General features: G+C 39.5%; 1 protein-coding gene across 5 annotated transcripts in view; it reads right to left on the reverse strand.

Moving 5' to 3' along the window:
- The window catches only part of PCDH11X (protocadherin 11 X-linked), a 421,474-nt gene extending 404,240 nt beyond the window's left edge, over positions 1-17,234 (reverse strand). For all 5 annotated transcript variants that reach the window (XM_082715960.1, XM_082715957.1, XM_082715958.1 and 2 more), the window contains exon 1: positions 16,941-17,234. The gene's annotated coding sequence lies outside the window, so the exon portion shown is untranslated. The remainder of the gene's footprint in view (positions 1-16,940) is intronic.
- Between the last annotated feature and the right edge of the window lie 104 nt (positions 17,235-17,338).

Below are 17,338 nucleotides of genomic sequence, written 5' to 3' on the forward strand. Positions count from 1 at the left end.
GCAATAATTTATACCATTTCAATTTTTAAAAATTTTGTACTTTGCAAAACAGCTGTTACCTATGCTTACTTCACCATTTTCATGTTATTTAACAGACTAAGAATTAGCCTTTTGTTGCTCGGTGTGGTTTGCCGGGGGCAGCATCATCTACATCCCCAGTGAACATGTTAGAAATTCAAAATTTCAGGTCCTACCTAGACTCTACTGAATCAGAATCCGCATTTTAGCAAGATTTCCAGATGACTGGTATGCACATTAAAATTTGATACACACAGTAATAGAATATAACTTCCTAGAAACTGGAGTTTGAAATTGTCATTGGCAGTGATGGTGATGTCATTGGCAGTGATGGTGATGGACTACAAATTGTGTATTTGGCTCTATTTCTTTTCTAAAGAGCTTTGATCTAGCTATTGTTTTTAGCAGTGACCTTATATTCCCATATTTATTTATTCATGTATGCAGTTCTAAGGCATTCATAATCCATATGATATTTAATGGATTCAAATTCCCTTCCTCAAATAATCCTGCTTTGCACTCTCACATTGTAAAATGGCTAGGACATATTGAAACTGCTTTATATCACAGATTTTGTGATATAAAGAAAAGTTGTAAGACAAAGAAATAAACAAGTCTTGGGTATATTTAACTTTCTGATAAGGTACAAAACTATTATTGCATTAAAGCAAAGCAGGGAATAGGTAAGACTGTGGAGTACATTAATTAGTGCTATCATCAAATGCCTTACATGAACTCCTATACCCTTAATTCACTTTCTGTAAATCAAAGGAGTTGGACCAAATGAGCTTTCTGGTCCCCTTTACTTCCAGAGTATATAAAACCTGGACCATACTTGTCATATTGCAATATACTACCTGACATTCAATGTATGTTGAATTTAATTTGATGTCACTATATATTACTTTGTTATTTTTGTTTTTCATTGTTTTTGCCCAATCAGAATGTAAGCTTCTCAAAGCAGGTAGTACTTTAAATTCTTTAATGGTCACCCTTCACAGTCCAGACCCCACATCTAAAGAAATATAATGCTGGGCAAGCAATACTTCTTTAGTTATTAATGGTTAGTGGATCAATGCAGTAAAACTGATAATACCTGCAGTACTACAGGAAAAAGAAAGAATGCTTTATATGGCTATTGATTTTTGTAAAACATATTTTTTTCCATTGGAAATGGACTTGAAATAATTTACATTTTCTTCATTTTACTTTTGGGAAACCTGTACTCCAGGGAGATTAATTTATTAATTTATTATGTAGAGATTACTCTCTACATACTAATAAAATATAAATCATAAAATATCTTGTGTTCACACAATTTAAATAAAACTTTTGCTCATACTTTCTATACCCAAAACTATGGGATAAACTTTAGAAACCTGAAGACAACAATGATTTGCATGTTGGAAGCTAAATGTCCTTTTGCTTGATGTGATTGATCCAAACCTATACACGGTTAATTCCCAAAGACATGGTGCTTCACAAATGGCATGTCAGAAGAAAGCCACTACTTAAAAATCATTGAAAAATATTCCCTAAAATAACTCCTATATAAAAATTTAGATACTCTAAAAATTGGATTAGGCTATAACACCACATATTTGTCATATTAAGTAAACTTGTATTTTATGGAGTATCATTATGATATGTCATAATTTGAATTCTTTATATAAATAAAATAGAGGAAGTATATGTATCTCTGTAGTGTATACTGTTAAATTTCAATAGTCCCATTATTTTTACCATATAATTCTTACAAGGTCAGCGCACATAGACTCTAAATAAGAGGAGAACATAAGAGTCTATTAATTGAAAACTTATGTAAATATAGTTGAACATACTTGTCTTTAAGATCTTTACTTTTTAATATAAGAAGTATTTTTTGTTTTTTTTTAAATATTTTTCCAAACAGATTCAAAAATTCTGAGCAGTTTACTATAACATAGATCATTGGTGATATTATTTTGTGAAATGTTGAACATGAATGTATCAATTAATTGTTCAGACTTCAGAATAGAATGACCAATTACATTTCCATTTATGTAATTTGAAGACATTATTTTTAAGTGCCTGATTTTTTCTGTAAATCTATTTTAATAATTTATGTTTGACATATAAGTTTAGAGTCAATGCCAGATTCCATCCATATTCAACACTTGCAGTCAATTTCAGGAATTAATCAAGTATCCTACCCTGCCTTTGAGAAAATACACTCAAAGAAATGAAAGGCAAGGTGAGATGCTGGAAAATGTCCCAAGTTTGGAGACTGAAAATCAACAACCCTGTATAAGTTTCCCCTCTTACCATCTAGAGGAAAGCCTATTTGATTTCCAACCTTAAGTTTTCCCACTGAAAAGAAATAGGTATAACCATTGCTTCTTTTTCTACTCAAAATTTTTTGAGACTATATTAATATATATACTTCCAAAATGATATAAATATAAAAAATGGTATAAATATAGCATTCTGTACAAATTAAAGGTATTTCACAAGGAGAATGAGTTAAAACAAAAGTGTAGTAGAAACCTTAATATTTTATTTTCATTTCCTATAATAACAGTAAATGAATTGTAAAATCAGGACAAATCTCTACCTGTATTCTCATCACTTAAAGATTTTAAAAAGAAATTAATTTTATATAGTTTAATTAAAATTCTTCAACAATTACTTTTATTATTGTCATGTTAAAAGTTATATTATATTAATTAAAATAGTTTTTATTAATGAGAAAAAAATTATCTTGGATGATTTAGTCTCTTCTTTCATTTCCCTTTCCTTTTTGTGTCTTCCCATATTTACACATTTTAGTTGAGAAGACTAGGTAGAAAAAAATCATTTTTTCAGATCTGGGCTGGAAATGACAACTGTAGTCATCATTACTCTTATTTTCAAAATCTATTATACTGATTTGATGCTTAACACATTAAAGACAATTAAAAGGACACTTTAACTCCTTGATCAGTTGAGGATTTTTGAAATGCAAAAGATAACAGAAGCATTTACAAGTCACTCTTCTAATTCGAAAATTGTGATTAGAAAAGACTATCAATTTTTTATTCTTTGATAATGAGAATGCAGTCTTTCCACAAATGTCACGAAATCTCAAGACACTTTTCACCCTAAAATAGCTTTCTCCATGTAATAAACCTGTACTTTACAATTAATGATTCACAGGGTGGAAATCTTGAGGGACCTTGACATATAGGTCATTTGATGTTTTCTCCTAAAAAAAGATATAACCACATTTTAGGGATGATGCCTTCATGAAAACGTCTATTGAAAAATAACACCATTCTGAATAGGAGTAGATTTATTTGAACATCACAAGCTAGTCTGGAATATCAAGACATCTTATCTAGTTTTCTTCAGTCTGGATACTGAATGATCAGTAAAGTCTTCAGATAATAGAACTCTGATGAGATAAGAACATGTAATTTGGAATGTTACAATATAAAGTCAATCCATTTCAATGTAATTATATGTTTTATTTTTCCTAAAAGTAAAAGTTACATATGTCATTGATGAAAGAATGGATCATCTTTTTTTTTTTTACAGCATACTCTTCTTCTGTCATCAATTCCCAATATTCAGTCAACCCTACTACATGTGCAAATATGGACAATCTAAGAATTGTCCCCCTTTCTCACACATAAAAATAACTCTAAGAATGTAGTAAAGAAAAAAAATGTTCCTTTGCCTCTAAAGATTGACATGATAACTGTACATGTTGATAAGAACATATACCAGAAATGGATGCGAGAAACAACTTTAGGAGAGTGTAGTGAGAAATTCAGAAAATTTGGATTCCCCAATGTACAATATTTGAATCCCTAGTTGTAACCAAATGAAAACAGATATTTTAGGGGGGAAAGATGGCGGGGAAGTAGAAGGAGGCGCCTTTTCAACATGTACCCTAAAGTGAGCCGATTACCTACCAAAGAACTCTGATCACCCATGAAATCAGCCTGAGATCAGGCGCCATTGTTTCAGAGCCTAAGACTCATGCCCCAAACTCTCTCCTGAGAGAGGTGCACGAAGGCCCAAACTGGTGCTTTCAGACCTGCGCCCCGCTCTAAGAGCCTGAGACGGCGCGCAACCCACAGCCTCCCCGAGAAAGGTGCTTGCAAGCTGGGCACTCTTAGACCCAGAAAGACCAGGCACTCCCAGCCCAGGCCAGCGGGAAAATCTCAGTGTGCATTCACTGCTTGGAACCTCTCTGGCGGTCTGCAGCTGCACGGACAGCCGCCGCTGCCGTGGTTTTGGTTACAAGCAGAAATCCTGCATGCCCAGGGACCCCGACTAGGAATCTGCTCTGCCAGCTGCCAAGGGGAAATTTATATGGGCTCTGCAACATCCACAGAAGAACAGACTGAGGCTTCTCTTTGAGAGGGAGGTCAGGGTGCAGTTTGCTTTCCTCTAAACCTACAAAAACCATCAAAAGCAGTCAAGGCAAGAGGAAGAAAAAAAAAAGTGAACAAATATAAAAACCTCCAGAGAACAAAAGCCTGAAAAAACCGGTTTCCTCAGAGCCCACCCCCTCAAGGGGAACTGGAGGACTTAACTCAGCGAACATCATAGACTGAAAACCCACCTGGCAGGCCCCTCCCCCAGAAAACCAACCAGGAAAGAAAAAAAAAAAAAAAAAAAAGACTACAAGAGAACCACCACCACTACTTCATAGGACAACTTTTATTTTTAATTTGTTCCCACTATTCTGTCTCATATTTAAAATATACATAAATTTTAACCTATTTACAATCACAGTGAGCTGTGAGTACATCAAATTCCATAATAACCTTCTAACCTGAACTTTTTGATACATACACCTGTGTTTTTCTTTTGCATTTCAATTTCGTAAATTTCCTTTTTTTAATTTTAGTTTAGTTTAATCTAGTTTATTCCTTTTTTAAATTTTATTTTGTAATATTCATATAGAGTTAAACTTCAAAGTAATCCCCTTTCCCTAATCAATAATACCCCTATAGGTAAACCAATTTTTAATCCCCCTTTATCTTAGGAAAGTTGAGTCCTTTAACAAAGATATGAAAATACATCCAGGAAGAATCAAAACAAACTTCCTCGCCCACACTGAGAATTTATAACCACTCTCCCATCTTTTTCTTCCACCAGTGTTTCTGTGTTTTTGTGTTTGTCCAGATAATATATAAATCTTACACTTGGGGTTCTTTTTGACAAGGTTCTTCCTTTATTTGCCTATATATATATATATATAATTATTTTTTCTCTTGTCATATACTTTTATCAGTCTTTTTGTTTGTCTGTTTACTGTTTGTATACTTCATAAAACTTACCTTGGGGCCCATTTGGGCTGAATCTTCTCTTTTATCTTCCCTTTCTTTCCTATCTCTCTTTCTCTCTCTCTCTCTTTATTTTTTTTTATTTTGCTTTTTTTTTTCTTTTTTTCTCATTTGGGTGGGGAATCCTCATTGCTCAGAAGTGTTCCGGGGTGCACCTTGACTGTACCATGGTTGATACATCCAGCTACATCTGTTCAGTCATCTCTCACTAAAATGACTAGGAGGAGGAATGCCCAACAGAAGAAAAATACAGAAGATGGACCTTCTGCAACAGAGCTAAGGGCTATCAACATAGACAATATGTCAGAAAAAGAATTCAGGCTAACAATTATCCAGGCAATAGCTAGGTTAGACAAAGCCATGGATGACCAAACGGAATTGATTAGGTCCGAGCTGAAAGCGACCAGAGATAATGTTCACAAGGTTAGGGCAGAGCTAAAAGCTACCAGGGATGATGTTCAGGATGCTCTCAATGAATTCCAATCTAATTTAAATTCTCTCAAAGCTAGGGTAACTAAGACAGAAGATAGAATTAGTGATCTGGAGGAAAAACAGACAGAAAGAAAGGATCAGGAGGAAGCCTGGAACAAACAGCTTTGAACCATGAAAACAGAATCAGGGAAATAAATGATGCCATGAAGCATTCCAACATTAGAATCATTGGAATCCCTGAAGGGGAGGAGAAAGAAAGAAGTCTAGAAGATATAGTGGAATAAGTTCTTCATGAAAATTTTATCAACCTCGCGAAAGGAGCCAGTGTTCATGTACTAGAGGCCGAATGGTCTCCACCCAAGATGATAGATTCCAAAAAAACATCAAGGCACCTGATAGTCAAATTAAGGAATCATAATTGTAGGTATAATCTCTTGAAAGCTGCTAGGACAAAGAGGCTCCTTATGTACAGAGGAAAGCTCATCAGAATAACGCCAGACCTGTCCACAGAGACCTGGCAAGCCAGAAAGGGCTGGCAAGATATATTCAGGGCAGTGAATGAGAAGAACATGCAGCCAAGAATACTTTATCCAGCAAGACTGACATTCAAAATGGATGGAGAGAGAAAGAGTTTCCAAGACCAGCAAGGCTTAAAAGACTATGCAACCACCAAGCCAAAACTGCAGGAAATTTTAAGGGTGGTAATATAAAAGAGGGAAAATCCTAAGAATAGCATTGAACAGAAATATAGAGATAATCTATAAAAAGAAAGTCTTCAAAGCTAACACGATGTCAATAAAAATGTGTCTATCAATAATCACTCTCAATGTGAACGGCCTAAATGCACCCAAAAATGGCACAGGGTTGCAGATTGGATAAAATGACAGGACCCATCCATTATGTTGTCTACAGCAGACCCATTCTGAACCTAAAGATACACCCAGACTGAAAGTGAAGGGATAGAGAAGCATCTTTCATGCCAGTGGGCCTCAAAAGAAGGCCAGGGTAATGATTCTCATATAAGATAAATTAAATTAGATTTCAAACTAAAAACTGTAGTCAGAGAAACAGAAGGACACTACATCATTCTTAAAGGAACTATCCACCAAGATGATCTAACAATTGTAAATATCTATGCCCCCAAGATGGGAGCAGCCAACTACATAAGAAAACTGTTAATCAAGATAAAGAGTCATATTGATATGAATACATTAACAATAGGAGATCTTAACACACCTCTCTCAGAAACAGACAAATCATCGAAGCAGAAAATCAATAAAGAAACAAGAGCATTGAATGACACATTGGACCAGATGGACCTCATAGATCATACAGAACATTCCACGTAAAACAATAGAATACTCATTCTTCTCAAGTGCACATGGAACCTTCTCAAGAATAGACCACATACTGGGTCACAAATCAGGACTCAACCGATACCAAAAGACTGAGATGATTCCCTGCATATTCTCAGATCACAATGCTTTGAAACTGGAGCTCAACCACAAGGAAAAGTTCAGAAGGAACTCAAACACCTGGAAGCTAAAGACCACCTTGCTAAAGAATGCTTGGATCAACCAAGAGATCAAAGAAGAACTGAAACAATTCATGGAAACCAATGAGAATGAAGACACTTCGGTCCAAAACCTATGGGACCCTGCAAAGGCAGTCCTAAGGGGGAAATATGTAGCCATCCAAGCCTCCCTCAAAAAAAATTGAAAAACCCAGAACACACCAACTGTCTCTATACCTTAAAGAACTGGAGAATCAACAACAAATCAAACCAACTCCACACATAAGAAGGGAAATCACTGGGGCACCTGGGTGGCTCAGTGGGTTAAGCGGCTGCCTTCGGCTCAGGTCATGATCTCAGGGTCCTGGGATCGAGTCCCACATCGGGTTCTCTCCTCAGCAGGGAGGCTGCTCCCCTCTCTCTCTGCCTGCCTCTCTGTCTACTGTGATCTCTCTCTGCCAAATAAATAAATAAAATCTTTAAAAAAAAACAAAAGAAGGGAAATCATCAAGATTAGAGCTGAGATCAATAAGGTAGAAGCCAGAGATACAGTAGAACGTATCAATAAACCTAGAAGTTGGTTTTTTGAAAGAATCAATAAGATCGATAAACCATTGGCCACAATAATGCAAAAGAAAAGAGAGAAAGCTCAAATTCATAAAATTATGAATGAAAAGGGAGAGATCACAACACCAAGGAAGTAGAAACAATCATCAGAAGTTATTATCAACAGTTATATGCAAATAAGCTAAGCAACCCAGATGAAATGGATGCATTCCTGGAAAATTATAAACTTCCAAAATTGAACCAGGAAGAAATTGACAACCTGAATAGACTGATATCTCGTGACGAGATTGAAGGAGTGATCAAAAACCTCTCAAAAAACAAGAGCCCAGGAACTGATGGATTCCCTGAAGAATTCTACCAAACTTTTTTTTTAATTTTTTATTTTTTATAAACATGTATTTTTATCCCCAGGGGTACAGGTCTGTGAATCACCAGGTTTACACACTTCACAGCACTCACCAAAGCACATACCCTCCCCAATGTCCATAACCCCACCCCACCTTCTCCCAACCCCCCTCCCCCCAGCAACCCTCAGTTTGTTTTGTGAGATTAAGAGTCACTTATGGTTTGTCTCCCTCCCAATCCCATCTTGTTTCATTTATTCTTCTCCTACCCACTTAAGCCTCCATGTTGCATCACCACTTCCTCATATCAGGGAGATCATATGATAGTTGTCTTTCTCTGCTTGACTTATTTCACTAAGCATGATACACTCTAGTTCCATCCATGTTGTCGCAAATGGCAAGATTTCATTTCTTTTGATGGCTGCATAGTATCCCATTGTATATATACCACATCTTCTTGATCCATTCATCTGTTGATGGACATCTAGGTTCTTTCCATAGTTTGGCTATTGTGGACATTGCTGCTATGAACATTCGGGTGCACGTGCCCCTTTGGATCACTACGTTTGTATCTTTAGGGTAAATACCCAGTAGTGCAATTGCTGGGTCATAGGGCAGTTCTATTTTCAATATTTTGAGGAACCTCCATGCTGTTTTCCAGAGTGGCTGCACCAGCTTGCATTTCCACCAACAGTGTAGGAGGGTTCCCCTTTCTCCGCATCCTCGCCAGCATCTGTCATTTCCTGACTTGTTGATTTTAGCCATTCTGACTGGTGTGAGGTGATATCTCATTGTGGATTTTATTTGTATTTCCCTGATTCGGACTTCAAGCTCTATTACAAAGCTTTCATCATCAAGACAGCATAGTACTGGCACAAAAACAGACACATAGATCAATGGAACAGAAGAGAGAGCCCAGAAATAGACCCTCAACTCTATGGTCAACTAATCTTCGACAAAGCAGGAAAGAATGTCCAATGGAAAAATGACAGCCTCTTCAACAAATGGTGTTGGGAAATTTGGACAGCCACATGCAGAAAAATGAAATTGGACCATTTCCTTACACCACACACAAAAATAGACTCAAAATGGATGAAGGACCTCAATGTGTGAAAGGAATCCATCAAAATCCTTGAGGAGAACACAGGCAGCAACCTCTTCGACCTCAGCCGCAGCAATATCTTCCTAGGAACAACGCCAAAGGCAAGGGAAGCAAGGGCAAAAATGAACTATTGGGATTTCATCAAGATCAAAAGCTTTTGCACAGCAAAGGAAACAGTTAACAAAATCAAAAGACAACTGACAGAATGGGAGAAGATATTTGCAAACGACATATCAGATAAAGGACTAGTGTCCAGAATCTATAAAGAACTTAGCAAACTCAACATCCAAAGAACAAATAATCCAATCAAGAAATGGGCAGAGGACATGAACAGACATTTCTGCAAAGAAGACATCCAGATGGCCAACAGACACATGAAAAAGTGCTCCATATCACTCGGCATCAGGGAACTACCAAACTTTCAAAGAAGAAATAACACCTATTCTCCTGAAGCTGTTTCAAAAAATTGAAGCAGAAGGAAAACTTCCAGACTCTTTCTATGAAGCCAGCATTACCCTGATCCCCAAACCAGGCAAAGACCCTACCATAAAGGAGAATTTCAGACCAATATCACTGATGAATATGGATGCTAAGATTCTCAACAAGATCCTAGCCAACAGGATCCAACAGCACATTAAAAGGATTATCCACCATGACCAGGTGGGATTCATTCCTGGGCTACAAGGATGGTTCAACATTCGCAAATCAATCAATGTGATAGAACAAGTTAATAAGAGAAGATAGAAGAACCACATGGTCCTCTCAATTGATGCAGAAAAAGCACTTGGCAAAATCCAGCATCCGTTCCTGATTAAACGCTTCAACATATAGGGATAGAGGGAACATTCCTGAACTTCATCAAATCTATCTATGAAAGACCCACAACGAATATCATCCTCAATGGAAAAAGCTTGCAGCCTTCCTGTTGAGATCAGGAACACGACAAGGATACCCACTCTCACCACTCTTGTTCAACATAGTATTAGAAGTCCTAGCAACAGCAATCAGACAACAAAGAGAAATGAAAGGTATCCAAATTGTCGATAAAGAAGTCAAGCTCTCTCTCTTCACAGATGACATGATTCTTTATATGGAAAACCGAAAGACTCCACCCCCAAACTACTAGAACTAATACAGCAATTCAGTAACGTGGCAGGATACAAAGTCAATGTATAGAAATCAGTGGCTTTCTTATACACTAACAATCAAAATGCAGAAAGGGAAATTAGAGAATCGATTCCATTTACTATAGCACCAAGAACCATAAGATACCTGGGAATAAACCTAACCAAAGAGGTAAAGGATCTGTACTCGAGGAACTATGGAATACTCATGAAAGAAATTGAAGAAGACACAAAAGGATGGAAGACCATTCCATGCTCTTGGATTGGAAGAATAAACATTGTTAAAATGTCTATACTGCCTAGAGCAATCTACACTTTTAATGCCATTCTGATCCAAATTTCACTGGTATTCTTCAAAGAGCTGGAGCAAATAATCCCAAAATTTTATAGAATCAGAAGAGATCCCGAATCACTAAAGAAATGTTGAAAAACAAAAATAAAATTGGGGGCATCACATTACCTGATTTCAAGCTTTACTACAAAGCTGTGATCACCAAGACAACATGGTACTGGCATAAAAACAGACACATAGACCAGTGGAACAAAGTAGAGAGCCCAGAAATGGATCCTCAAATCTATGGTCAAATAATCTTCGACAAAACAAGAAAAAATATACAGTGGAAAAAAGATAGTCTCTTCAATAAATGGTGCTGGGAAAACTGGACAGCTATAAGTAGAAGAATGAAACTCGACCATTCTCTTACACCGTACACAAAGACAAACTCAAAATGGATAAAAGACCTCAACGTGAGACAGGAATCCATCAGAATCCTAGAGGAGAACATAGGCAGTAATCTCTTCGATATCAGCCACAGCAACTTCTTTCAAGATATGTCTCCAAAGGCAAAGGAAACAAAAGCCAAAATAAACTTTTGGGACTTCATCAAAATCAAAAGCTTCTGCACAGCAAAGGAAACAGTCAACAAAACAAAGTGGCAACCCATGGAATGGGAGAAGGTATTTGCAAGTGACAGTACAGACAAAAGGTTGATATCCAGGATCTATAAAGAACTCCTCAAACTCAACACACACAAAACAGATAATCGTATTAACAAAAAATGGGCAGAAGATATGGACAGACACTTCTCCAATCAAGACATACAAATGGCTACCAGACACATGAAAAAATGTTCATCATCACTAGCCATCAGGGATATTCAAATTAAAACCACATTGGGATATCACCTTACACCAGTTAGAATGGCCAAAATTAACAAAACAGGAAACAACATGTGTTGGAGAGGATGTGGAGAAAGGGGAACCCTCTTACACTGTTGGTGGGAATGCAAATTGGTGCAGCCACTTTGGAGAACAGTGTGGAGATTCCTCAGGAAACTAAAAATAGAGTTTCCCTATGACCCTGCCATTGCACTCCTGGGTATTTACCCCAAAGATACAGATGTAGTGAAAAGAAGGGCCATCTGCACCCCAATGTTCATAGCAGCAATGGCCACGGTCACCAAACTGTGGAAAGAACCAAGATGCCCTTCAACGGATGAATGGATAAGGAAGATGTGTTCCAAATACACTATGGAGTATTATGCCTCCATCAGAAAGGATGAATACCCAACTTTTGTAGCAACATGGATGGGACTGGAAGAGATTATGCTGAGTGAAATAAGTCAAGCAGAGAGAGTCAATTATCATATGGTTTCACTTATTTGTGGAGCATAACAAAGAGCATGGAGGACATGGGGAGTTAGAGAGGAGAAGGGAGATGGGAGAAATTGGAAATGGAGGTGAACCCTGAGAGACTATGGACTCTGAAAGGTAATCTGAGGGGTTTGAAGTGATGGGGGGTGGTAGGATGGGAGAACCAGGTGGTGGGTATTATAGAGGGCAAGGATTACAGGGAGCACTGGGTGTGGTGCAAAAATAATGAAAACTGTTATGTTGAAAATTTTAAAAAAAAGATATTTTCAGGCATAACAATAATATTTAACAAATCTAAGGAATTTCATTGTAAATTTTGTTTCAAATAAATTAGCAAAAGACACACACAGACAGCAAGAAATCTTCTTTGTGAGGAAACTTTCACAAATCTCTGAATTTGAAGTAGATGTTCCTTGATTTTTTTTTTTTTTTTTTTACACTTCTTTCAGGTCATTGAAGGGGAAGAGAGGTCTAGGTAGCTAGTCCAAATGAGGAAGAAAAACGGGGATGAGTGGAGAAATAACTTAGGTAGATAATGTAGAGAAGAAGCAGGGAGGGAAGGCAGAGAAGTGGAGGAAAAGAACAGAATAGAGGTGTTTGTTAGGCGTAAGGGGAGGAATAAGCCAAGATTAAAGGACTTATTGTGGGTAGAGAGAAAGCTGAAATGGGAAGGTGGGAGAGATGATGCAGAGAAGTATGTGAAAAATGTAGTGTGATGAAGATAATTGTGCTTGCAAGTGGCTAAGAATGTCCTGGCTCACAGAGGCATCAAGCTGCCTTTTCATATTCTTTGGTATTCCTGGAGCCTAGCACATTGTCTAGCGCAGTAGATGACTAATGTTTGTGGATATTTTGGTGAATAAATACACAGATGGCGCCTCCTTTGAAATATGTGAAGCAAGATTCCTAAAGAAAATTAGATTTTAAACTTTCGTCCCCTGAATAATTTTCTTCCTACCAATAGAAAATGTGGCAGCCATATATATTTTGTTAAAGTGGGTTAAGGTTAATGTAAAGTCTCCTTGTAGGTGTGGCTCCCCTCCTGCCTCAAGAACTTCATAAATCCTGCATAAAGACTGTTGTGGACCAATTGGGTAGAGAAAAGGAGAATTTTCTAAGTTTCTACCAGATTTCCTTCTGCCATCAGCATTCTGGAAGCTCTCTATCAGGAATTTCTATCTAGCAAAAAACAAAGTTTTGGATAATAATAGAATAAAGAGTGTGAAAGGTGGAATTCATTCTGCCAGGGATTTCAGCTGCCCAAATAACACTACTTGTGTGTCTATCAGAATTGCATTCAGGTGATTTAAAAAAAAAATTGCTTTCAACCTTTAGCAAATAATTGAACTTTAGAAAATGAATGTGTTTGTATGCTTCTTCTGTGTTTGCTTCCCATTTCTGTATTTCAAATGCACAGCAAGTCTGTTTGCTGCCTTTTCTGATATACCACATAAAGGAAGCCTTCTATGAAAGGTTAGAAGAAAACAAAATCCTAGATTCACAAAACATAACAATTGTTTCTACTTCTCCCTTTCCCCCAAACTCCCCACCTGCCTCCAAAGCAACAGATAGTAAGTAAGCAGTTTGTTGTGATTCTCTCTGAATGTAATTTCCTTGGTAAGGTAACAGGTTCCTAGGCCCAGTTGCCTATATCCTGCCTAGGTCCCCTCCCTCTTGCCCTGTGCAACCTTCTCCAACAGTGCACTGATGTCCTTTTCCCAAAACTGAAAAAAGGATTGTCAGCAACCACGGGCAAAGGATTAGCTTTAAATTCAGGAAAGCAGGTGGGTTGCTCCTTAAACAGAGAAAAGCAAACTCAGAGAGGAAGCCTAAATGGGCCTGAAAAAATCCTATTCCTGAATCTTCCCTATTTGGGGCGCTAGTATCCAGTGACTGTGCATCCTCATCCTAAAGAGCATGGTGGGTGGTTTCTCTGCAGTGGCAGCAACTAGAACCTTTCTTTTCCAAAACTCCCAATCTTCAGTCCCTCTTCCAGTGAAGGGGACTCCTAATACAGCGCCACCACCTTCGATTGACCCCCTCCCCCACTGCACCATTTCTTTGCCAAGAAGACCCTCTTCACTTTCTAGGGAGAAAAGACGGCCACGGAATTTTAGAAACGCGGGTCTTCACACTCTCTTCCTTATCACCCAGGAAGGAGAGACAACAGCGGATATTTAACACTGGTAATTATTACTATTTTATCCGAAGAACGTGCCCTCTAAAATGCCGCTAAATAAGTAAATCCACAGTTAATAGTGAAGGTGTAAACTGAAAGGGGGAGAGAACGGGAGCGAGGGTCGGAGGGACAGGAAAAAATTAAGGGGAAATCCTCAAACTGTGTTTGATCCCGAGGTTCAAAGCCAACTGAAGCGCTTAGCCTCCACCGCCTCCCAGGTCTCCGCGCGTCTCTTGGGAGTTGGAAGGAGACGCTAGGACCCAGAGCGCGGGAAGGAGGCCCAAAGGCAGCGAAGGCGGCTGCGCACCCGGAGCGCCTGGCTGGGCTGATCACGCTCCTGCTATGGACTACCCGCTCGGCTTTCATTTGGCTTTGCCTCTCTTGAGCTGACATCTTTGCCAGAAGGAGGGGCTGCCCAGGCGAAGCGGACTGGAGAAAAAGGATTTGGGGCCTCGCTTGTGGAGGCGCTCCCGGACTGCTTGGCACAAGCAGTGCTGTGGCAGTGATGGCTGGACTCAACCCTTGTTAGCTGCCCTAGGGGAATTTTTCATTTAGCAGAGGGAGAAAGGTATCCTTAGACCTTAGCGCATGTATCTCTTGATTCGTTCGTCAAAACCGCCCGCGTATCGCCCGCACTTCCTCGGGTGATCCAGACAAAGGAAGGAAAGGGGGCAACATCTACAAGTACTGTTACTTCTACTTGCTCTAAAATGCCCCCCCACCCCCCAAATACACAGGCTAAAGGACAGCCCTGAGGCTTAGATTTCCAGCCCTGATTGTGCGAGTTTGTTTCAAATAAGAGTGGAATTCCATTTAGTCTTTACCAAATTCAGAAGGTGTCCGCAAGTAACCTTTTATTTATTTATTTATTTATTTATTTATTTATTTATTTAAGTCACGCCTGTTTTAACGTTTATTGAGAGGCGGAAGAGTCGCTTTAGTCATAAAGCACCACTACCTTCTCAGATGTTGCGCTGTGTTCAGAATTCTCCGCACTCGCCTCAGGTTGTTTTTTCAGAGCATGCAAAGTGGTCCTCCAAAACCATCGCCCGCTCCCCGTATTTTTTATCCGGTTCCTGGCCTATCCCGATTTTTAAACACTTCCTTCCACATGGTTTCCTTTAATACAAAAACAGCCTCCAGAGTTAGGTTAAAATGCCATCCTAAGATATTTGCACACAAGGACTTGCTTTCGTTTTGTTCTTGCTATTTAATTTTATTTATTCTTTTATGTTAGCCACTCTCTTCCTAGGTCTTTGTTTTGTGGGTGTATGCCGCAGTGGCGCAAGTTTTGATTCTCAGCCCCCAGCCAACATTTTGGAAGGGCAACCCGTTCGGAGAAGCTAGGGCCCTCCTACAGATGTGTGTGCACACTCATTCCATACAGGCACCCGGGCACACCCCCCCCAAAACCTCAGGAGGCCAACGAGACAAATCCAGGAATAATTCATATGGAAATGAAGAGGCTCTCTCAGTTGGATTCTGAAAGTCTTTCCTTGGGGGAGGAAAGGAAGTGGTTACCTTGCACACTCTTGAAAAGTGACCTCCCCGCTTTTTTGCAAGGAAAGAAAGTCAATTTGTGGCTAAGGGCTCATAGTAAGTCCTGTCTCCAACCGAGGGCAGTTTGCCTCTCTGCTTTTCTAAAGTCTCTAAAAAAAAGTACCCACTTGCGACTACGCACTTTTAAAAAGTTAGCTTTTCTGATGTCGTCCTTATTGAGACACTTTTTAGAAAAGGGGCTGTTTTATGGTTATGCGCTTAAAAAAATAATTCCTTTGTGGAGAGAGGAACTGTTTCTAAAAGGTCTATCTTAATAAATGCCATTCATTTATGGACTAGGTAGGCGGTTTGGTTTCTGTTGTTTCCTGGGTTTTGTTGGCTAAGGGATTAAAAGCCATTTCTTTAGTGAAAAAGGGACTCTTACGTTCGACTACACTCTTAGAAAAAGTCTTTTTTTTTTTTAACGAGGAAAGTATATTTTTCAGCTACGTGATTATAAGAAATCTATTTCTTAAAGCTAAGTACAATTTTCCACACCATCTCCACCACATTCAGCAGGTGCTGCTGGCTGAGCACAGCTCCCTAAATAGGGCGGGAAGGAAAGGCGGGTAGGCCAGCACCAGGAAGAAAGGCCCGGGGAACCTGCGCGCTCCGTGGCGCGCTGGGCTTTCCTTCACTCTATCAAGGATCAGGCCCCCAAAGGTTAGAGCCAGCCTGGCTGGTATCCAAAACCCTAGCCCCCAGAGATACAAACGCAGGCTAACCAGAGTCCCAGGTATTGTTTTTTCTGAGCACCGGCCCCAGTCTTAGAGTTTCCCTCAGCCTGGCTGAAGCTGACTTTATCTGTTAAACTGAAAGACCTTTTTGCAGGGCCAATGTCGGAGAAATTCATGAGTGGACACTTTTCTGACAGAAGTGCGAGTTTTTTGCAAAGTAACCCAGCCAAGCCAAGGGGTGACAGTGCCTGCAGGATATTCTATCTGCACTCACCTCTGGGGTTTGCTCTTTCTCTTACTTCCAGGGAACATATGGGGGAAGAGGAAAGGGAGGACACCAGAAGCATCTCTAAAATCATTCTTGTCATAGTCAAGACCCCAGGAGTGGGCAGCAGGAAGCCTCGGCGTACTAAGGGCGTACTAAGTGCGGTACTCACGCTGCACTCTACTCTGGCACCCGGACCCAATACTTACCCAGTGACCGAAGCCTCTACAGTAGAATGAGGTGGTAAGTTAGAAAGAGAAAAGGTTTTCGCCAGCTCCACCGAGACTGCGTTTGCTGTAGCGGGCTCTACCGCCGCAGCTCACAGTCCCTGAAGCAGCTGCAGTCGTCGAGGCTGCCTCTGATGCTATTCAAAACGCCGGGGCTGCCTGAGGGGTCTATGTCGACGCGGCTAATGTCACTCGGCGCGTTCAGTTCAGCTTGCTTTCTGCTTCACCACGTAGACCGCTGCTTGTAGCTCCCGCTCCATCCGGCTCACAGATCCTCCTGCCCCAAGATACGCCGACTGCTAGGAGACAGTGCGGAGCCAGCCTTTTCAAGGGCGAGGGGGAGGGACTAGACTGAGGAGAGGAAGGGGAAAAGGAGGGGG

This window comes from Mustela nivalis (genome assembly GCF_964662115.1).
Source record: "Mustela nivalis genome assembly, chromosome: X".
In the NCBI taxonomy this organism is placed as follows: domain Eukaryota; kingdom Metazoa; phylum Chordata; class Mammalia; order Carnivora; family Mustelidae; genus Mustela; species Mustela nivalis.